The sequence below is a fragment of the Chionomys nivalis genome, chromosome 14, assembly GCF_950005125.1.
Source record: "Chionomys nivalis chromosome 14, mChiNiv1.1, whole genome shotgun sequence".
In the NCBI taxonomy this organism is placed as follows: domain Eukaryota; kingdom Metazoa; phylum Chordata; class Mammalia; order Rodentia; family Cricetidae; genus Chionomys; species Chionomys nivalis.
The window spans coordinates 65,505,980-65,529,876 of NC_080099.1; the positions used below are offsets into that span (position 1 = coordinate 65,505,980).

General features: G+C 40.8%; 1 protein-coding gene across 2 annotated transcripts in view; it reads left to right on the forward strand.

Annotated features, from left to right (window-relative positions):
- Chst9 (carbohydrate sulfotransferase 9) overlaps window positions 1-23,897 on the forward strand; it is a 265,911-nt gene that overhangs the window by 153,056 nt on the left and 88,958 nt on the right. The gene's annotated exons all lie outside the window — the stretch shown is intronic.

Sequence of the window (23,897 nt, forward strand, 5' to 3'; positions counted from 1 at the left end):
GGTCTGCGAGGAATGGATCAGCTGAGTGCGAAAGGAGATGGCTTGTAACCCATGCGAAAGTCTTTTCACGGCTCAGGCATATCAGGCTGTTTAGGCAAAAAGACCTAGCTAAAAAGTAAGGATCCACGTCATTAAGTAAATGTGTCCTTAGATTTTATTGGCCGATCACAGTACTGGAAGCAATGAAGTTGCATTGCGTTCAATAAATCCTGATGCACATCCTTCATCCTCCCTTCCTCCAGCTTCGAGACGATGATTGTAGTCGCCTGAAAGTCACTCTTTTGGGATATGTGAACATGCTCTCTTCTTTGTATGATAGACTCCACTAGGTGTCCAAGGCTGGCTCAGAACTCACTATATAGCTCCAAAGAATCTCAAGCTCACAGAAGCGTTCGTGCCTGGGCCACTCTGTACTGGCATTGGTGTCATGAGCCACCATGCCTCTAGCAATGTTTATAGAGAAAGATCAAGTCCTATTCTCTTTAAAAGCCAACAGGTATAAAGTTTATTCTTGTTGCCTTTCCACATCATTGCTCTTATTCTGAATGAAATGCTATATTTACTTACATAAGGAAAATAATATACTCTTGCCATTTTGATGATACCATAGAGCAAGTATTTTTTTGTTATCTAAATCTCAATATTTTCACAAGGCAAGCAAAACAGATCCCAAGAAAATAGGGGAGGGGAGGGGCAGGGAGGGGAGCAGAGAAAAGTGTTGAGCTCAATAAAAATCAATAAAACAATAAAATAAATAAAAATAAAAATAAAGAAATCAGATCATTCTTCCTTGAGCCCTGTTGAAAACTCAGAGCAGAAGCTTCATCACCTCTTGTTCTTTTATTCATTCAACAAACAGAAAGCCATGGGCCATGCTTTCTTATTCATTGTGTGAGCAGGTTATAAGCTGAGAGAGAGACGGAGGCACCTTTCTCATGTGAGGAGTGATGTGCTGTGTGAAAAACTGAGCAACACAGCAAATCCTTGAATATATAACTGAGTATATGAAAAACTGAGCAACACAGCAAATCCCTGAGTATATAACTGAGTATTGGAAATACTGAACAACACAGCAAATACCCATCAATGTGATTAGAAGAGGTGGAAAATATTCGTAGTGCTATGACATTTGAGCTGTAGGGACAAATCTAAGGATGAATAGAATTTCTAAAGCAATAAAAATGGGAGCCCCCTTCCACGCAGTATAAGCAGGGACACTGAGATAAAGCCGTACATGGCTAATTGCAGTAATAGGTCTCACTGTGAATGAGCTGTGGTTTGTGTGTGAACAGGGATGATGTGCATGGAAAAGGATGAGCTGAGGCAGAGATGCTCAGTAAGTGTTCAAAACAACTGGAGTTTCAACAGGAAACAGAAAGCTGCCTGAGTGGAACTGAATGTAAAATATCGGAATAAATAATGGCACCCAGAGATAAGGGAGAGACCAGGTTGTGTAAACCTGATATGTCCAGGAGTTTGTGTCTGAGAGAATGACTGCTCTTTCTATGATCTCATGGAGGCAAACACAGACTGGAGTCTAGAAGGACAAATGTTTGAAAACAATTCGGCTACCCATGCACCACATAACATGAGCAGGTAGAGCAGAGTGTGTAAAGTGAAGACAAAGACAACAGAAGATTCACAGGCTGGAGGAATTTGTAACTTTGTAAAAACTTTGCATGAACTAAAATGTTACACCAAGAAACAACAGGACTAGACCCCAGAGGGTTGCTGCATGGCCTCACTGAGTCTGTTAGATAAAGCAGCAGAAAGACTGTGTTCCCGAGATCTTGGACCGTGTCCTGGACATACACAATAGGAGGAATGTTCGAGATGGACACTGCCTATTATTATCCTCTGTAAGTATGAGATGTTTTCTGAGAAGTTGGGGGACGTCACCATGGAGGATAAAAGCAAGAAAATAAGTGTAAATTTTCATAAGCAACAAGGACAGCTGGTTCTAAAACGATAACTTGGCAAGATGACAACTGTATCCCGGGACTCGGCAGCAGCTGACATCCATGGTTTCGTCGCCTGGGCTTGAGGATGTGAGTAGCTAAGCACCGGTGCTGCTGAGGGCATGGCTAGCAATGCTCGTCAGGGCAGCACCCAGAGATGTGAATCCTTATGCTCAAGACTTCCAACTTCATCCTCAACCCTGGCTTCAATAAAAAGTTTCCTTTCTGTTTAAGGTTAGCAGCCTGGTACCCCAAGGCTCATGTAATCATTACAGAAATGAGTGGGTTAGCTAAAGGTCATTGCCAGCTATGCCCAATGTCAGATACTCTCACCCGTCAGCTCAACTCCAGCAGGCCACTGCTCAGAGTAGGACAGTGGCCTATGACAACCCTCTGACTCCTGATTGTTTCAACCTAACTTGACCCACAACCCCTACCTCAGCCTCACTGTCCACTTGTTGCTCAGTTCTTCCCCAACAGAAGAGTCAACAAGCCCATTCTGCAACACATACACACACACACACACACACACACACACACGCGCGCGCACACACACACACTGCTCCTGGAACATAAAAGTAAGGCTAGAGTCAAATGAAAGGAAGTCCAACTGCCTGCTACTGAGCCTTACTGGACACCAATTTCAAGACTTGGTACAGAATTTGCTGGTTGTCATAGACAGGATGACTTCCTCGCAGGTGTGGACACAGGTTATTTCATCAGCCCCTCGGAGAAAAGTCTGTGTCCTCTTTAAACACTTAGTGAGCCTTGGGGACCCAAGAGAGGGCTGCCAAGATCTATCTTCATAGTTGCTGAACTTTCCTCAGAGGGAGATTTGAATTGCAACAGCTCTCAGTCTCAATTTGCCAAATGGCAGTAATAAAGGAAATATAGGCTAATTTTTGCCCATTATTGACTCCCGTTTAATTAATGTAAGACATAGCTCTCATGTGGGAATGTGGTTGACTCACCGAACCAGTGATTATTCATTTCTGATGACTGCGAGGTGCTGGCGACTACTCAAGGCCTTAGAGGAAATGAATACAGGGGTCTTCCATGAACAATATTTGAGTCATTAGGACAGCCTGCCAGTTCAGAGTAAAACCTTAGGTTTCTGTGAGAGACAACTCCAGAGACTAATTAGGAGTCCAGGAAGCCAGAGCCTCCTCTTCCTTCAGCTTAGACTTAAAGCTAATTCCCTCTCTTCTGCCCCAACACGAATCACATGCTACTCACCTCCAAGCTCCTTGGAGCATCCTGTACATTCCTTTCTGCCAGTTGTGCTGACCCTCGCCCCCATCTCTACCTTGCCCCAGGACACCTGAGCATTCTCCCCGACACAGGAGATTTCCCATAGGACAAGAGGTAGTCCTGAAAAAAAAAAAAAAAAAAAAAAAAAAAAAAAAAAAAAAAAAAAAAAAAAAAAACACCTGTGTGCCCCTAGACAGGAAGCACACTAGGGTACTTCTTCTAATGTGAATTTAGACAGGATACCCCCTCTCCATATTTAAAATATATATACATACACTTCTGCCCTTTCTTAAATGTGCTTTAAGCACCCGGCACTTTACCTCGGTGTCTTCTGCAACAACCATTTCATTTTTGCCTGACTTATCACCGTCTTCATTCTGTATCTGTCAAAGAAACCAACCACTTTCCCCAAAGGCAACTCCTATGCATTCCATGTCTACTGGCCTTACCAATTCTGCCTTCTATTTCTGTCTTAATCTGGGTTTTAATTTCTAAGTTTTTTGTATATTTTCCCCATAGTCCTATTTATATCCTTTGTATTATCTTGCAGTTTTGCTAAACTTTGGGATATTCATGTATTTATTTATATATTTACTTTCTTACTTTCTTATTTATTCTTTCCCAACACAATTGGAAGGAAATTTAGTGAGGGGGAGTCAACATAAAGGCTTCATATGCTTCGTTTGTATGCTTCTGTTATTTCTTTGAAGATCCTCTGCCAGGTGGCCAACCAATGGTCCACGGGGGTCAGTCTTTCGGGTTTTTCTTTTTGTTTTTGAGACAGAGCCTCAAAGCCCAGGCTGAGTTCAGACTCAATGTTTCACTGAGGATGACCTTTAACTTCTGATCCACCTTTCCCACCACTCAAGTGCTGGGATTATAGATAGGTACACACCATTATATTCATTGCTGGAGACTGAACCCAGGATCGTGTGCATGCTGCTGTCAGCTAAGGTACCTTCCCATCCCTATACTCCATAGAATCTCAGTTTTAATATCCTGATAAAATTCACAAGACAGAGTCTGAATTTTCTGATCCCATTCTTATAGGGAAGATAGGAATTATTGAACTAAAAAATGTTCCTTGGGATTTCGTGAAGAAAACCTTCCGCTAGTCAAAGGAGCCCTTTATACATGTAATACATTTTTGCATATTGACAGCAGATCCCGTTCTTGAAATGGAAGGCTGCTTTGAATGAAAGTTGTTGGAGTATGTGCAGTTTGCAACTTTGGGTGCCTTTCCTGGGTCTACCATCTTTGCCTTGCACCCTATAGCTTTGCATTCATTAGGTGCTTTCTTGATCCCTCCTGTGCACATTTCCTGGAAGGGACTTGTTTTCTGTACTCAGTGCCCTTATGGTTATTGTGTTCAAAGAGAGTAAAATCCATCTGGCATTAGCAAGCACTGCAGGTAGTAGAAGCGAGGCTTCATCCCTGGGCAAATAGCTTTAGTGTTGAAGTCAAAATCAGGGTACATAAAGAGCAGTCAATTATCATTCAAGCATTGGTGGCACTGTATTCCTTCCACAAACTGCAGAGCGTGCTTCCTGTTGCCAGTAGAGCATTGTTCTGGGTAAACCCAGGATGACCAAAGCTGCAAGGCAGGGTAGATAGAGCGTTTTCTATGGGATTTCTGAGTTTATGTGAAAATTAAACCTTCAAGATCTTAGAAGAACTGATGAAAATGATAACCCATTTTGCAGCGTAAACCTTAAGATTCACAGCCTGTTGATCTCAAAGGAAGACCCGATTATGTATGCTACAAGGGTGCAAGTGCTTTTCCTGCCTTCCCTACTGCCTTGCAACTGTGGGAATTCAACAAGCTTCTGAATTCCCACAGAGGGACTCGGGCATTCCCACGTCCACAGGAAACTCTGCGGTCTCAAGTCTTGGTTAGGGGAAGGGGCTGTACAGTGTTAATCCTGCATGGAAATATTAACAAAGCAAAGAGTGGCACCCCACAGTTAATTTGGCTGTTCTCTTAACTATCGTCCTAGTGCCTGAATTACACGAACATATTATTTCAATAAGCTCATCTGTGTTTTTCTACTTCTCTTTGAGGTTAGAAAGAATCTAGAGGGTCAAGGTTCCCTGTGTTTATCTCTTGCATTCAAATGATCTGTCATTACCATTTTGGTAACACCCAAAAGTCCATTCTCCCCCTTTCATTAAAGTGCCCTATAAGAGTAATTCAATGGCAGAGATGGAATTCTTCTCAAAGTGTAACTGCGCCCCTTACTGGTCTCAAGTGGTAATGACATTCAGTTTTAAAATTTTAATCTTTCTTGAACCCAGGAGGATTTTTGTCTTTGTTTTCTGCTTTAATTTTTGTGTATTTGAAGTTCCTAATCAGTGTGTCTAATGAAACAAGATACAGTAATGCTGCCAACATTCTTTGAAAACCAGGAAGGCAAAAACTTATGAAATATTGTAAAAGAATGTTATAATATTCTTATGCCTAGAAAATAGGAAAACATGCTAAATAGTGTTAGGTGATGACATTTTTGCTTACATATCAGTATATCTTAATTTGTACACAGCAAAGTGTCCAGTTCTCCATCTGGTGTTCACTCTAAGGCATTGCTGAAGATTGTCTAGACCTCCATAGTTGCCAGCAAAAGTAAGGCGTGACTCTGACACTGTGAACGTTTTCCCCTCCCCTAAGCAATCGGCCCCAGCCTCTACTCCCACCCCTGGCTCCAAACATCCTTTATTTCCTGTAACTCCCAATCCCTCTGCCTCAGCTAATCAAGGGCTGGGGTTTCTGATATGAACCACCATACCCAGCCAACTCTTGTCTTATTTCTAGGCTCCAAGTTTATTTTGGCCTCTTTTGGGACTTACTGTAAATAAACCATGCACACACTTAGAACAGGCATCTTTTTCACATACCATAATAGTTTTGAATGACTACACATATCAGTAGTTTGTTTGCTTTCTGTACACTGTTCCATGGTTTCACTACACGCTATCTAGCGGTTGCCTTGCTTTTGACACATGTGCAGTCTTTAGCATGGGAATACTTTGAGAGCTATGTCCGTGCCGATATTCCTGGCGATGTCTCTTTGCAGACAGGGTCTGACTATGCTGGATAAATGGAATGGGACAGCTAGGTAAGGAGACTAATGGTTGGTTGTACAATAGATCACCTAGAAACTCCCCAGCCATGGTGAAGCTCCCAAGCATCCCAGTTCACACCAGGGATGAGCAGGGCATAGTGGTGTCACTGAAGTTCCCAGGTACCCCAGTTCACACCAGGGATGGGCAAGGCATAGTGATGTCACTGAAGTTCCCAAGCACCCCAGTTCACACCAGGAATGGGCAGGGCACAGTGGTGCCTATTGTGGTTTCAGTTTGCATCTCCCTGATGCCTGATGATGTCGCTCATCTTGTGTGCTTATCTCCCGTTTGTATATCTTTTCCAGTGTAACGTTTGCCCGAGGGATTTTTTTTTTTTTTTTTTTTTTTTTGGAGAGATTGACTAAGCAGTGAAGCATGCTACCTGCTCCTCCAGTTCAGTTCTCAGCGCCCACATGGGGCAGTTCACAAACACCTGTAATTCCAGTTCTAGGGCATCCAAGACTCTCTTCTATTCTCCACAGAAACCCACAGTTATGTACACAAATACACAAACATACACACAAATAAAAAGTCAAATGAATCTTTTTTAAAGAGAAAAAGAATGACTTGTCTACTATTTATTATGGGGCTCTTATATTCTCCCTATAAGTCCATGGTCACATGCATGTATTTTTGAGTGTTTTCAGTTTGTGGCTTATTAAAATGTTCTTTGGTGACAAGAAATTTAAGATTTTGTAATAACAATGAATTTTTATTTTTATGGTTAATGTTTTTAATGTACAAAGGCACGCTTGAAATGGGCATGTGTTAGAGTGATAGAGTGCTTGCCTAGAGTGTGAGAAGATATGCGTTTTATCCCAGACATGGCAAAAGGAAAAATGGTTGCTAGATTAATCTCTATCAGGGCAGGGTGGGGGCCCTGCAAGCACAAGGACCTGAGTGTAATACTCAGTACTCAAATTAAAAGGCTGGGTGTGGTGATACGGGCTGTAATTCAAGTGCTGGGGACTCACTGGGCAGTCAGCAGAGTTGACTCTGTGAGCTGCAGGTCCCAGGGAGAAACTCTTGTCTCAACAAACAAGGTGGAGGACTCCTGGGTAACACACACAAGGTTGACCTGTGGCCTCCACATGTATGCATACCCACTATACTCTCACAAAGGAACATGCTCATATGCAAAAAGAACATAAGCAAAAACACCAAACAAACAAAAAGCAGTTTAAAAGTCTAACCTCTTTCTACCCAAAGTTATGATGTTATTCTATTACTTAAGACATACTGTTGGTGACCATTGAAAATCACCGTGTAAAATTATGATCATTTGCAGGCAGGTAAAGTGGCATACTCACACCTAAAACAAAGACTATCTCTATATTTTCAGAACCAACCAATTATTGCTAATTTACAAATTCCTTCTTAAGCTATGATCCTTCTCCTAAGAAATGAAAGGAAGTCATGGAAATTCAGATGTTTTAAGAAGTACTGGGCTTGGTGGATTAGGAAAGGCCATTGTAAGGCTGGCGTGCCCTAAGTAGGATAATGACTTTAGATAATGATCTCTATATCACAAGGAATTTTATACCATTGTACACTGTCCTTGAGCAGCACCTGCAGTTCCAGATAGACACACCATTCTGTTTCTATTCTTTAGCCACGCTTTTGCAGCAAGAGAATGACAGCAAAGTATTAGACTGTTTTAGGAGTATCATTTGATGCATATGTTGACTTAAATGTGAGAAATTGTTACAATGAATATATACTACCAAATGCATACACATATAGTATATATTTTATATATACATGCATCTACCTGTAAATGTATAAAGATAGATAAAGGCCTTTGTCAGATTTATGAATATTAAACTTGCACCTCACTGGAGCATAGAAGAGCACTCGTAGTATTTATTATACTGATTAATGTTGCTACACAGCCTGGGCTAAAGTTCCCACATGGCAGTGAACAAATGAAGAGGGATGTAGTCTTGAAGGGCTGTCATCTAGCGGGGAGGAAGGATGGTCAAGCAACAGAGTGCTGTCCATGATAGTGTTTGATGTTTCAGGATGTTGTACAGATAGCACTGAGCACATGTTTGGGAGAAGGCTGCCTAAACATGTCACAGATAGTCACAGACTTAGACTGAGAGGAACCCAGCCATGTATCAGATGAAGAACAGTATATAAGAGCAGCAGTGATGGGTGCTTAGGTAGTTAAGAGTTGGCATGTTCCAGGCCAATGAAAAGCCCATATTTCTTACCAAAGATATGTGAGGTGCTTATTGTTAAAAAGGGAGTGTTTATCTACAGTGCTTCCCAAAAAGAAAGCACATGTTTAGAACTAGTGAGGCACAACCCGGGATGATTATGGCCAATTGTTGGTTTCCGTGAAAAGGGATCGTCAGGATAAAAGGTGCATAGAAGTGAGGGGCAGAGAGGAGGGTGCTGAGCAAAATCTGAATGAGGGACACAAAGTGCAGGACAAGAAGTCTGCAAGCAGCCATGAGCAAGAAGATTGTATTAATGCCAAGTCATAAAGTGAAGCCTATGACTTAAAAAACCCATGGGAGGGACATCCAATCTTACATAACCTTCCAGTTTATACATTATTCCAAATAAGTCAAGTAACACAGTCTAGAGAAAAGCAAGGCTTCCTACAAAAGAGTCAGAGTCTGTAGGAATCAGAGTGCTACTGGAAAGGAAGGCAGGACTCTGCTGGGGACCTGTGCCACATGACCAGATTGACTGACACATTTTCAAAGCCATCCTTTTTATATTCAAGCCCAGCTTCACCCTCATCATCCTCTCTGTGACTTGAATCCTGCAAGTCATTTATACTTCCAGCCATATCAAAGAGGAGACAAGATGTGCTAGCCTGACTCTCCCTAAAGTCCTAAAGGGACACAGCAATGTGTCTTGCAGCCACCAACAAGGTTCCGGGAAGACAAGTGCTTAAGCTAAATGCATTGCTCGAAAGCAGTGTTCCCACCTGATCCCCTGTATTAGGTTAGCTAGGCGGTGCCCAGCTTTCCTTGTCTAGGATAGATGTCACCGTTGCATGGCCCCAAGGGCAGGCAGAGGCCTGCAGACATCTCCCCAGCACTATCTCTGGCAGCCAGAGACCTGAGGATGTAAAAGATATGATCGCACTGAGGAGGCTGGAGCACACAGAAATCCAGATGCCCAGGATAGCGAATGTGGAGTGCAGAATCCCAAGGCAGGAAACCGTGGTTACAGGCTTACCTTAGCAGGGCGGGAAACCGTGGTTACAGGCTTACCTTAGCAGGGTGGGAGGCCGAGGTTGCAGGCGTACCTTAGCAGGGCAGGGTGGCGGCTCAGCTGTAAAGTGCTTGGCAAGATGGAAAACATGAGGTCAGTCCCACATGATATTGGTTCCCCAGAACCCATGTTTGTTTGTTTGGTTGGTTGATGTTTGGTTGGTTGGTTGATTGTTTGTTTGTTTGTTTGTTTGGTTGGTTGGTTGGTTGGTTGGTTGGTTGGTTGGTTGGTTGAAGCCTTGGATCGTGGTCTGGGTTTGTATTCCCAAAGCTGGCAAGCAGAGCTATGCAGCTCCATGGGACTCGTTAGTCAGCCTGTCTACTTTGAAAACTCCAGCCCACTGAACAACTCTGTTTCAAGAAAACAAGGAGAGTGCCTAAGGAAAGAGCCAGTGTTGTTGTCTGGCCAACACACACACACACACACGTGCGCACACACATGCATAGATACACACAGAGAGAGAAATGCATCAACAAGAAAGTCAATAAATCTTAGTAATTTCTTTTTAGCTCTGTACGAATGAGAATAAAGAAGTCCTAGTTTAGAAAGAGGCCCAGACAGAAACAAATATTCAGCATTAATTCATTTTATAGGAGTGAATTTAAAAACTAGATGTTCAAGTGAATAAGTTAGGGATGGAGAGAGTCCTTGGTGAGCCCAGCATTAGACACTAATAAATAAATCTTCCAAAAGGAAACAATGAGAAAGAGGAAGAAGCTACAAATGTGGCAAAAGAAGAGAAAAGTAACCCAAAGGGAAAAGACATCCAGAATCCTGGTGCTGAAACAACTGAAAAGGAAAGTTAAGAGGTGAACTGGGGGTGTTCCCATTGGTATTCATAAAGTGCATGGGAAAAGCACTTTTTATTCAACTGCTGGTGGATTTAAAACGTTTTTAGGAAATAAACTGCCTCTCTCTCTCTCTTTCTCTCTCTGTGTATGTTTGTGTTTCTATGTCTCTCTCTCTCTCTCTGTGCATATGTGTGTGTGTCTTTCTTTCTGTGTATCTCTCTGTCTCTCTCACACACAGTAAATCTTCAGATAAGGCTGGTGTTTCATGACGGAGTAGTTTGAGGGACTCTTACAACACTGGAAAAGACATGTTTTCAATCATGTATTGATATGTTCTTATACCGCCTGAGGCTAAATTTGCTTACTCGATAGCTCCGTGGAATTGTAACATAAAATAGAACTAATTTCCCCATTTGACTTTTAAATTAGTCGTGTGTGTGTGTGTAACGAAAATTGAAATATTTGGATGATGGACATGACAAGATGAAGTTGTACACTCCATTGACTTTAATGAAGCTCACATGTTCTCGCAGGCTTGTGAAGGATGCCTGAGCGCAGAGCTCTGGAACCTAGAGAGTTGCTATTCTCTGCATTCACATTTTATTTTATTTATGATAACAACATAGTTGTAGCTCTTGAGATTCATTCGAACACAAGTGAGCTTAAAAATGTTTCCTTCGACTTTTCCAAGAGAGTAACGTTCCTAAGGGAGTATCTGGACTATTTTTACAGAAAACAAAAAGTTGACAACGAAGTTAATAAATCCAAATTAGACAACACGCTTCCTCTTTGGCTTTTGAGAAATATGCTTTGCCTGAAGTTTAAGGTACAAAGAATAAACAGAACATCACTTAAAATAATCTAGATTTGAAGGTCTAGTTCTAGGTGGTTCCAAATTCAAAATGAATCTAATAAAACATACATATATCAAATGTTAAGCATCTATGGATAGTAATTGTGCATAACTTTGAAGAAATATTTTTGCTAATTATTTAAAGTCTCAGACCCTTAAGTCAAGCCTATAATGGTTGTTTGAATAGTAAATGTGCTCAAATTGTTACAGTGCATTTAAATCCCCTGTCAGAGATAAAGGTCTCAGACTTACATTATGATTTTCTTGTTTATTTGACTATGTTTGCCAATTTATTCCATGCTAAACAAGTCATCAAATTATGAAAGGACACTTGAGTTAATACCCATTACTCAATATAAGAAAGTAATACCCATTACTCAATATAAGAAAGGCAAATGATGTAATTCATGAATGTATCAATATGTGGTCAAGACTTTTATTGACATGTATGTGAGTATGGTGTGCATGTATGCATTTGTGCATTTCTATGTTTACGTGTGTAGGGGCACACGTGTGTGCAGGTGCATGTCTGCATTGCTGGGAACTTGCATGTAAAGACCATTATCAAGCACCTCCCTTGATGGCTCTCCATTGCATTTATTGAGACAGTCTCTCACTTGACCCCAGAACCCCCCCCCCCAATTCAGCTAGTCTAGTTAGTCATTCTGCTTTGTGGATCCCTGTCTCTGCTTTCGGAACCCTGTGATTACAGGGATCACCATACCTGACCAGCATTTACCACATCACCTAGGACCACAGAGACCTAATTAGAACATTCGCTGTAGCCTTCCAATCCCCTCAAGACTGAAAGTTTGGGAATCTTTCAGTAAGAAAAATAAGTTTAATATGTAATTTAGCAGATTAAGAGGCAACTTACTATCTTGTCTTGAAACATTTGCTCCTTCAATTTCCACTCCTACTCTGGGCCTCATCCCTCCCTTCCACTCACAGCAGGCTTTTCATCTATAGTACTGCATTCCCAGAGTGCGCTGCCTGATCTGAATTCTTTGAAAATTTTCCTGCCTATGCACCAGTGAATGCCCTCTCATGAGCCACAAACATTATTTTTAATCTTTTTTCATTTTTTATTGAGTTTTATTGAGCTCTACATTTTTCTCTGCTCCCCTCCCTAACTCTCCTCTCCCCCCTTCAACCCTCCCGCAAGGTCCCCATGCTCCCAATTTACTCAGGAGATCTTATCTTTTTCTACTTCCCATGTAGATTAGATCTATGTAAGTCTCTTTTAGTGTCCTCATTGTTGTCTAGGTTCTCTGGAATTGTGATTTGTGGCTGGTTTCCTTTGCTTTGTGTTTTAAAACCACCTATGAGTGAGTACATGCGATAACTGGCTTTCTGTGTCTGGGTTACCTCACCCAAAATAATATTTTTTAGCTCAATCCATTTGCCTTCAAAATTCAAGATGTCATTTTTTTCTGCTGTGTAGTACTCCATGTGTAAATGTATCAATCACATTTTCCTTGTCCGTTCTTTGATTGAGGGGCATTTAGGTTGTCATAGTCAGAACCTGGAAACAACCTAAATGCCGCAGTCATTCTTTATTTCCACGATGCAATACACATTTGACCACTTGAGCGTAGGTTATCCACAAAGTTTTCTTAATTATTGTCATTCAAGCACAAATCCTGGTGATCTGTGTTCTTGCTTCACTATTTATTGAAGACAAAAATCATCTGGAATTTATTTGTTCCCTGGCCCTTCAACTGTCCCGCATGAGGAAAAGAAACTATACTGCAAATTCTGTTGTGTTATTTCCTGCCCTTTCACCCCACTTACCAACCAACTGTAGATTCATGGCTTCCATGTGCGTAAGCACATGAAGAGGAAATATGGGCAGTACTTACATCCGGTTTCTCCCCTGTCACTAACAACCTTCATCTGGTGCTATGGTGCCTGAACCTGGATTCCTTTCCTATGCTATGTATTACAAGCCCTGGATTTTGGAGTTGCATCAGGATGAGTCCAAGTTCCAGGTGAATGACTTTGGGCAAACCCATTATCCTCCCTAAACCTTAGTTTCTCTATAAAATGCTTGTATAATTGGAGCTGCTTCATCGAAAGGAGTTAATATGTGTGCAGTGTTAAAATTAAATATGTGCAGTGATTATGAGTATTATTTTTTCATTACTTTATTTGCTTTATTACTGCATTGTTCAGCCCAGATCTTCCTTCTACTAACTACTCAGAGGCCTAGAAGCAGATGCATTTGTGCTCCCCTTCTCCCCTTGCTTGTCTCCACTAGGCCAAGAAAGCTCAGCCTTGGCTAAACGTTTTAAAACTCCCAAGTGTCTTACAAAGCAGAAGCTCCTGGGCCTAACCCCAGGAGAGCCCTGATTCTCAGCAGACCCTTGCTCCTCAGCCACTGCCCACCCATTATTAAACTACACAATATATTCAGCTGCCCTTATGTTTATCTTTGGGTTCTATTAAGATAGTCTCACGGGTCTAGCTGTGAATTGCAGATACAATTTGAGGCTGGAGGGCTTCAAATCACAGATTCCTCCCATTCATTACCCTTGTCCCATTTCTAGCCTGGTGACCTATCCAGCTGTTGCAGGTGACCCGGGCCATATATTTCTTGTTTATGATAACAATTAATTACTTCAAGTCAGGTAGCCTTTGAAACATGATTAATAACTTATCCTGTAACACAACATAGAAAGAGAAGGATCTGTTTCTCCACATGTCATTAAATAGCCTCAAAGAGCACAGTTAAGGTAAGAAAACAAATTTTAGAGCTGAAAGTAGTTAACACCAGATCCACATTGTCAATTATCTCATTTTTAAAATCTTTCTTAAGTTTACTTCATATAAAAAAAATCGGGGGGGGGGAGAAAAGAAAAGAGAAGAAAAGAAAAGAAAAGAAAAGAAAAGAAAAAAGAAAAGAAAGCCAGGCATTAAGGTGCATGCCAACAATGTGAGCACTTGAGAAACAGAAACAGGAGAATCTGGAATCTAGGTTATCCTCAGCAGCATGGCCAGTGTGAAGTTAGCCTGGACTACACAAGACTGTGGAAAAAGACGAAAGAATGAACAACATGAAGGAAGGAAGGAGGAAAGGCGTAAGGAGGGTTAATTCGTGCATCTCCAGGTATGTTATGAATGAAAACAGTCACTGCATAGGATGGAATTATTTTAATTAAAAAACCCACAGTCCTTTTTTAAAAGACTATACTATCTGTGATGTAGAAGCTGCCACAGGAAACTAAGGTAAAAGGGCAAAGTAATTGAAGCCAGTGGAAGTTTTACCTTGTTTCTTCAGCGGGTTTAATTTAGAAGCTATGTTTTTGGGTCTTACCTCCAAGGCTTATGGTCTGTGTGCTGAGCTGGCCCAAAGTACATTACCATGGATTTGCTGCTACCCAAGGCAAAGAAAACCCAGACTGAATGAGAACAGGATTTTTCCACAATTCAATAATATATCAGAACTTTTTAGAATTTTCTTTCAGAAGACGTGCTTCTTAAAGAATTTGACAGTACCTTTTCAACAATGCCACAGAATAATAACAGCTTGTTTGATTGAATTTTCCACTCCGTTACTCTACAAAATGTAGGACCAAGTAAAGAGATGCACTCACAGAGTACACATGTGTCGAAAGTTTATTTCCTGGTTTTCTGGAGGGAGTGCACCAATCTCTCCAGTATATTCTAACTGTAAACCAAAGAGAAGGAAATCCACTAAGATCTGAATTTAGGCAGATGATTTGGTGAGTTCTGTTAATCCGAAGATCTGTATTGTGTTCACAAGACACCAGTTCACAGAATGGGCTTGCTGGCTCCAGACTTACACTTTGTCTTCCATCCTGGAGCACGGTCCAGGCTTATGACAAATGAAATTGTCTCCAAGTTTCTTTTCAGCATTAAAAATCAAGACATACATGACTAAGTTCAAGTTACACTTACTCAAGGAGTGCAACGAAATTCCATCAAGTGCTCCTTTCTTTTCCGAGTCCTTGTGTTCCACTCCGAGCAGAAACTCACCTGCAGCACAGAGGTATGCCTCTGCATGCAGGAGACAGAGACGAAAAGTGGCATGGGAGAGAGAAGAGAAACTTCGCATGTCATTCTTTTTGTGTCTGGCTTGTAGTTTCGGTGTTTTTAAGGAACGAACAAACATACACAAAACAAGGACCTGTCACAATCCTGTGTTTCAAGACTGAAGCCCCACGAATGTCTGTTTTCTTCTTTGTAGCGGTTAGACAGTGGGGTGTTATGCGACACTGCTCTAAACCTAACACTGTGCTGCATGCTAAACGGATAAAAAAAAAAACAACAGCAAGAGGCACATAAAAGAAACAGAGACAAGAGAGCAAGTTGAGGACAGGGAATGAGCATTTGCTGTTTGCCCCTACGAGGGACTCATCGGCCTCTGTTTACTTGTTTGTTCATTTGCTTCCCTGCTTGCTTTTCATTTTTACAATTAATGTTTTCCTTTTACAAAAATGTATACTCAAATGAATCATTTCAAAACCAAACGATATACATTGTGGAGAGTAGCAAATTAGACCAATAGCTACACTTGAATTCATTGGATTTAATATAGCATGTTCAAGAGGGATTAGGTACAAAAGGGAGGACAATACCTTCAGGATGCATATCTGATCTTTTCCAGTTTCTAATTAGTTAATTGCTGTTACAAGTGCTTTAAAGGACCTCTTGGCCATTCTGAAATGACTTGAGTAGCTATGACAATTCTTTGAAATAACTGTGTCCTACCCCCTCTAATTTGAGTGCCCCGAACTCTCATCTTCTTGTGCTCTGGGTACCATGTCTTCCTGTGTTCCTGTGGACCTGCTGAAATTAATTGTTCGCTCTTTATCTTTGGGCTTCAACCTCTCAACTCCTCTAGAGGTTGATTTCAATAGGTACTCATAATGCTAAGAGACAGGGAATAGAAGAATGGGTAGATAGACAAATGGATGATAGATAATAGAGACAGATAAAAAAATAAAAATAGATTATAGACAGACAGATGGACAGACAGATAGTGATAAATGATAGAGAAGAAAGGATGGATAAATAATTAAGAGGTAGGCATGTATGTGAATTGACCAGTCAGGTGACCAACACTTCTTTTTCTCTCTTCTAGCTTCTTCTTTGTAGCCACTCCAGACTCACCTTACATAAGTTTCCCATCTTATATAGAAAAAAGAAACTCTGCCTGGAAACTGGAAACAGCTTTGGTTCTGTGTGGTCTTAGCACTCAGTCTCTCAGGATTTTTGCTATATATATTTGTAAACTGCAAACAAGATCAAGAGACTTATAAAATGATTAGTATATTCTATTATCCCTCTATATTTCTTTAAGAACATAGCAGGTCTCACATACCACACCTTCTCAGGCTGACTCCCTAGGGTGGGCAATGTCATATGCTGCTGGTCCAAACTTATCCTTCTTTTTGAGAGATAACAATAAAGTGCCAGAATTTGGCAGTCAATGCTGTCACTGCAAACTTTGATCTCACTCGTCTGACTTTATTCAGTTCTACTTCAAACACGTTTGATTCAAGTACAGAAGTCAATGAAAATACAGTGTCAAAGATCCAAATTCAAAATGTTTCTTTTGGAAAATATATAAATTAACATTGCCATCTGGGACATACACACCAACCAGAAAAGTTTTGGTCTGTTCAAAGAACAAAGAGAGCTTAGAGGTTTTATTAACAAAGAGAAACAGCACAGGGGCATTTTCAGGGGAAGCTGATCAGTACGTTGTCACTTGGCAGGAATTTTCAGGCCTTGAATGGCAAAAAGGTGCAGCTATTGGTAAATCTAGTCTCCGAATGGCAGCAGGTTGTTTCATCACCATTACTAGGTAAGCTTGGTCAGAGCAGTGACTTCATTAGATTTACCTAGTGGGCAGTTCGTGTTCTGGTTCTTACAGCTGAGAGCATAATCCCATGTGTTTGCTCTACTCACCTTTTAGTTGGGTATGAAAGGAATTTGCATGATTGATTTTCCTACTAGAAAGTGAAAAACACATCTAGACTCATCTTTCCATAATTAATCTTTTCTGTTTCTTCTTGAAAAGAAGTATAGATTTGTTCTGATTTAGATTTTCCAATCATAATGACAGACTTCCTCCAATATCCAGACCCTCCTGTGTCTCCCACTGTGCAGGTAACAGTATGCACGTAACAAGGGAGCAGGGTTGTGCACAAACAGTCTTCAGAGAAGAAAGCAAAGACAACTGGCCTGTGCACAGATAGAATCTAAACTGTTGCCTCTGGAACACTGTTCACTGCTGCTCTGCTCAAATGGGCTAAATGCACAGATACAGACAAGCAGCTGGTGACTCATAGCCAAAGACTCATTCATGTCATTTATTCATCGAGCCATTTTTATGAACTATATAACATCTATTTAGTTAATAGACAATATCCATAAATAATTATCTTTTCATAAAGATGGTGATAATCTCACCATCTTTTGGGTCAATCAGTGTGTATTGCAGGAATACACACACACACACACACACACACACACACACGCATGCAGAAAGCACACCGTGACCTCTGTCCTACTTCTGGGCCATGCTTATATTGTCATAGCAAGCTTGCCAACTCTGTCAGTCACCTGTTCCCTGTTTACCAGTACCAAAGCTGCCTAAGAAACCTGATTCTGTTGACTCTGGCTCGATCTACCCAGTGCAATTAGGCTGGTCTATGCTACGTGTGTGTGCACGTGCATGCATGCATGTGGAGGCCAGAAGGCAATCTCAAACATCACGTCTCAGCCTCCGTTCATATTGCTTTGAAACAGGGCTTCTCATTGGTCTGGAATTTACCACATAGGCTGGGTTAGCTGACCAATAAGTCCTAGAAATCCACCTTTCTCTAGCCACTGAGCGCTGGGATTACAGGTACTTGCCTCTGTGTCCTCCTCTTGCACGTGACTGCATCTCCTCATGCATGCAAGGCAGACACTCCAGCAAATGCTCCATCTCCTTAGCCCTCTTTGCAGTTTACATGGCTGATTAAATAGAGACAACTTCTAAAACTTGTGGTGGTGATCCCAGGAAGACTGAGACACAGCGCATGAGTCATTTGAACACAGAGGAGTGGGGAAGGACACAGTAGTGTAGAGAGATCTACAGATACATGGATGAAAGAACAAAGTTGCAACTGGAGACGAAAAATGGTTTTTCAAAATAAGCCTGTAAGTGTGACTCACTATGATGTCACGAAGATACTGAATATAGGGGCACTGGATATTTTGACTATGGTTAAAATCAAATGAATGAAAAGTAAATGACTAAACAGGACAAACTTGCAAGAAACATTAATGTGTCAGGGAAACTAACTAAGGTTTGGTCAAGACCCTTTGGTGGATGATGCCTGAGGGGCAAAGGAACCTGGTTATGTCAGGATCACTGGAGTTGGTGGTTTACTGTGATTATTATATACTGTCTCTCAAAGTCAGACACAAATTTAGGATCTCTTAAAATAGATTATCTATGAGGATTGTCTCCTGAGCAAATAAATAAGAAAACTTAATAACGCCAACAGAGTCCTGCTCTTTCTCCTCAGAGCACTGGCTAACTTCTTTCTACTCTCCCACATAAGTTTTAGTTGGGAACCTGCCCTGTCAACGTCATGCTAAGCAGGCTCCCTTTAGACTAGGAAAGCAGGAGATGGGAATGTGATGAGGACAGGCTAGCAAGTGGAACTAGGGAAAGAGATAATGTATTGGGAACCAAATTTCAGATGAAAAAAATTATTGGGTATCTCATTTACCACGTACTGCTAACTTAATAATCTTTGAGGTGTTTCCACCCCAGAAACCCTCAAGGAATTCAGCACACACACTTCCATCTGTATCAGTAGCTCCCAGACCGAGACTTTCTTTTATTGAAGGCATCATGTAAAATCCACCCATTATGAGGGGTTAGATATCTTCCAAGGGAAGATACCCTTCCCGACACTGAGACCAACAGAAGACCAGCATTCATTCTCTAGTTTCCTTGTTGGTGAAAATGAGAGTGTTGGTGCTGAACAAGATGGCTCAGCAGTTGAAGGTCATACTGTTCTTCCAAAGAACCTAAGTTTGGGTCCCAACACCCATGCTAAGTGACCTATAACCATCTGCAACCCCAGCTTCAGAGGATCTAACACCCCCCGACACACACTGGCCTCCACTGACCACACACATACACATACACACACAACATACATTCAAACTGACACACACATATAAACATAAACTTTTAAAATGCTGAAATGTTGAAGGAGCTTAAAACTTACAGAAAGGCATACAATGGAAATTTAGAATGTCTCCCATTTTCCTCTTCACAAAAAAATCTGGCTAAACATGCCACCAAAACAGAACCGAAGGTATCGAATGCTCTAGTTAAGCTCTTGGGAACTTTGGCTCTAACATGAATCTGAAAATAGCATCAATTGGAGGTAAACACTATCCATGGAATCCACAAGCCTCTTAAGAGTCACCCTCAAGACTCACTTCACATGAGAGACTGCCTCCACCAAAGGAAAAGATCTATTCCTCTCGGGTCTTTGAGATAGTATCAGGCCGTGTAGCCCAGGTCAGCTAGAGCTCACTGTGTCACAACGAATCATTCAAACTCATGATCCTACTGCCTCAGTTTCCCGAGTACTGGGGTTATAGATATTCACCACCACCTTAGGCTTCTATGAAATGATTTTAAATGTAGAAAAAAACACATAAAGTTGACAAACACAACTTACTGGGAGTAGGCATCTTAATTGCTATTATTTGCTAAGCCCTAGATACACACTAAGAGGACATAACACACTAAGAATGTTGTGTGCAATATCTCATTTTGTCACAGCACCAGTCTTTTATTACTATTATTATCTCCATTATGTATCCTTCCTCTTACATAGATAGAGCTGAGGTCTCAAAGTCTTCTATAATCCTGCTCATGCCACGCATTACTAAATCAGTAATGAAGCCTAAATATTTATCATTCTAATGACTTTACTCTTATTTAGGGAGCAAAATTTGTGGGGAATGATCAGATGGTTAGGAGAAATGTTTACAGGACAGAATGCCATTCTTGATATCTGTGCTTTTTGTTGTTTCAGAAGCTGCATGGAAAAAAATATCAGAAATATTCTTCTTAATACAACCTAACATCAAAAGCACGGGTCATGATTAATTACATTCCCAAATAGTTCATTGTGTAATACTGTCGATGGGGGAACCTAGCTCTCTTAACAAGGGACTGGAGAGTTTTCCAATTACAATTGAATTTCAGAAGAAAAACACCTATTTGTTGTTATGATGTTCTATATCCATAACAACTGGAAAAGTCTCCTCTCTGCCTAATTGAAATAAATTGATTATAAATTAGCTCCTTTGTCTCTGAGTCAGTCACATCTGTATTAGGAAAAAAAAATAGTAGACAGAACAAAGTCACTGGAAAAGAGATTTTGAAATTGGACATTGTCACTAGGGGGCACTTAGGAACATAAAATCAGCATTGCCAAAATATTCTTTGTGAAATAAAACCTTCCGTGGCATAAGTGTCTGCAAAGGTTAGGAAATTTAGGGCATCTCCTTCGCTATTTTTAGAGAAAAGACCAGGGAAAGTCGGCACATGTAGAGACCAGAAGGGCTAACTTCTCTGCCTTGCACCACAGAGAGCAACGCTAATAGGTGTTATTGTCCCTTTGCTTTCATTAATTGTGGGGTTCAGTTTGGGTTTTTATTCCAGTTTCTGAGTTTTTATTGTGGGCAGGATATTTTTTGGCTAGTGAAGTGGTTCTTTTGTCTTTTAGACACTCATATCCCTGTTTCAGTAAGAAATCAATAAAATGTGTTTGTCGGAGCTGTTTCTCTAAATGCGATGGGAAGAGGGTGTGTAACCTGAGGCGAGAGGAGATAGGGTCTTACCCCATTGAGCAAATGGGAAGAAAACCCAGAGCAACGGAGACAGTGTCTGAAAGGAGACAGGAAGTGGAAAAACAGACTGCCTAATGTGTGTCCAAAGCTAGAAGCACACCATGCAAGAAGAAGGCATCACAGGCGCTGAAAAGGAAAGGCTTACGAAACAGGCTTGTTTGGGCCCGTGTGCAATCCACAAGCACTCTGGTTGATGTCTTTCCCAAACCTACCATTTCTTGGGAATGTTGTCATGTGAAGATGCTGTGATATATTTGCAGGCTATGGGATATCAGAAATGCCTCCTAGCAAAGATGGGAGACCTTCAGTTGCCCTATCCCTTAACATGAGGGGATCTCCTGCATGGCGCACCCTACTGCAGAAATTACCCTGCAGTTATAATTAAGAAAATAATTGCAAGTACAATTTACCAGGTCCATGCCCATCATCTCATCCTGTAAATTGAAAGAGAGAAAGCTTCACTGCGCCTCAGCCTGCGACCTAGTTAGGAGCTCTGGGCTAACCTCCCAGGAGCACAGCTTTTGGTCCTCTGCAATAATAAAATGGTGCTCGGGGGATGAGACTCGTGAATTGGATTCCTTCTTCCTCGAACTCACCATGTGGTCACGGGGATGTCTACACATCGTCAGTTATTCTGGTAGGAAAATGATTAGGATAATTAGCATGCACATTACTCTAGAGCTTTGATTTCAATGAAGCTACTCGTCCACTCTGCCCTTAACCTTTGAAAATGATGTGTGTTATTCACACGAGTAACCAATCTTACTTTAAATGTCAATTTTTACAAAAATGTTATTTCTAAAATAATTTAAATTTGTTATTAGTTACTTAAAGGTATATTAAAACATAGCAGGTCCATTTCAGTGTCTTGATTTAGTCTATAGTTTTGCCATTGATTTCTCCCACTTAAAAATTCACCAATGATCTAAACAACTTATATAGGTGCACACAAAGCGGCTACTCCAATAACGTGTCATTTCCTAACACTTCCGTGGCCTATGGTCAAAACATATTTACTTTCCTGACTTTCCTGTTTAATCATTGTAAACAAACTATCTCCAAGCCATGATGGGGAGAAAGCAACACTGTCTCCGCAAAAAACATTATTCACTGTACTGTGATCTTTCCCAGGCTTGCAACGTGTGTGTGGTACTCTCATGATGGTGTCCAGCATCTGAAAGCTCTGGTCATCAACAAGATCACAAGAATAAAAACTGTTACTCCACAGTGCACCACGCTCCTAAGCTGGACCAGTTCAGCTCCTAGGTACACTAAGCACATTTTCAGTGACAGTATCTTCACTGACCTAGTAAGTAGAAGAGTAACGTTAAGGTGTTTCTAGATCACACTGACTTTCAAGCCTTTAGCAATACCAAAATAGTTCATAATTAAAAAGAATGCAGTTGTGTGGAATGGTCAAATAATAACAATGAGGTAGGTTATGACTTAGGAAGTAGAATAGAAAGCTAAATTTCTCAAGATAAAAAAAAACAATATAATGAAACTCTGTTCCTCCAACTTCCGATGCTGTGTTTAAATAAACCTCTGAAATTTCCTGCTTATTCTACTTAAATTTAAAATTAAATGTTGAGTTTGATCTCATGAAACATCTAATTGCTTTTCAAAATACATGTTATCAGACCCGGCGAACTCAGTTTCAGTGATTGGACTAAAAATCTCATATCTTGCTTGGAACTGAAATTATCAGAACATACAGCATCAGTGGTGGTATTTACTCTAGAAATAAATTATTGTGTTATGGGCTAAATCCTGCCAGATTGATTCTGAAAGTTCAGTGTTGAATATTTGGGATACTAAAGTTTAATATGAATTGAACAGGCAAATAATATTTTTATTAAAATAAAAAGGTAATAAAAATGGTTTCAGTAAATTGTTCCACTGGTATTTGTTGTGCTGCAGAGCCATGTATTGATGCCCTGTCTGCAGCGAAAGCCAATAGTGTTCTGTTTCAATGCAGTAGAAGTGTTTTCAAAGCTTGGTGCGCAGTCTCATTACTATGATCAGTTATTCCTTTTCTTCCCAAGAGAAAGGTTGTCCATCTTAATTAAGTATTGAAAAACTGAGTTTTATTATCTAATCCCATTGTAATAGTTGCTCTGATGTTTTTCAAATGCAGTGAGAGCCAGAATAATTTATGGGTGACAAGGGCTGAAAAATGGCTAGAAATTTCACACCTACAGAGAAACCTCACGGATGTGATTGATGGGCAATATCCCTCTCAGAATCACTGGGTAAGGAGGGCTCCCACAGCTCAGCAGGGGGCTCTGACCTTGATAGGGAATTATCTGCTGTTTGTTATGAATGAAAAGGAACATTAAGATACAATAGTCTCTCAACCCTGTTAGTGGCTTTTCTCATTGCTGTAACAAGATCCCTCACAAGAAGCTACTTAAGAAAAGGTTGATTTTTGGCATATAGATTTTTCCATTTTTCCACAATAAATAGAACAGAACAAAATTAATAAAATTAAGTATGATGTAGGTTCCTCTAGATACCCAAAGCTAAAATATGTCTTTGGATTATACATGTGTATATACAGGCTCATACAAACTGCAAATATCCAGACTCTGCAAAAGGATAGGACTGCCAGACAGAAGCTGAAGCACTACCTAACCTGACATTGCAGCATCTAGCTATCATACATTATGAAACTACCCAGTATCTTGCACCTTTGGGGCAGCAACCCTCTCTCCAGCCTTGCAGCCTCTCTTACTTAAAAAGTAGGTTTTCCCTGTGTAGAATTATTGCTACCCTAGCGTTAAGCAG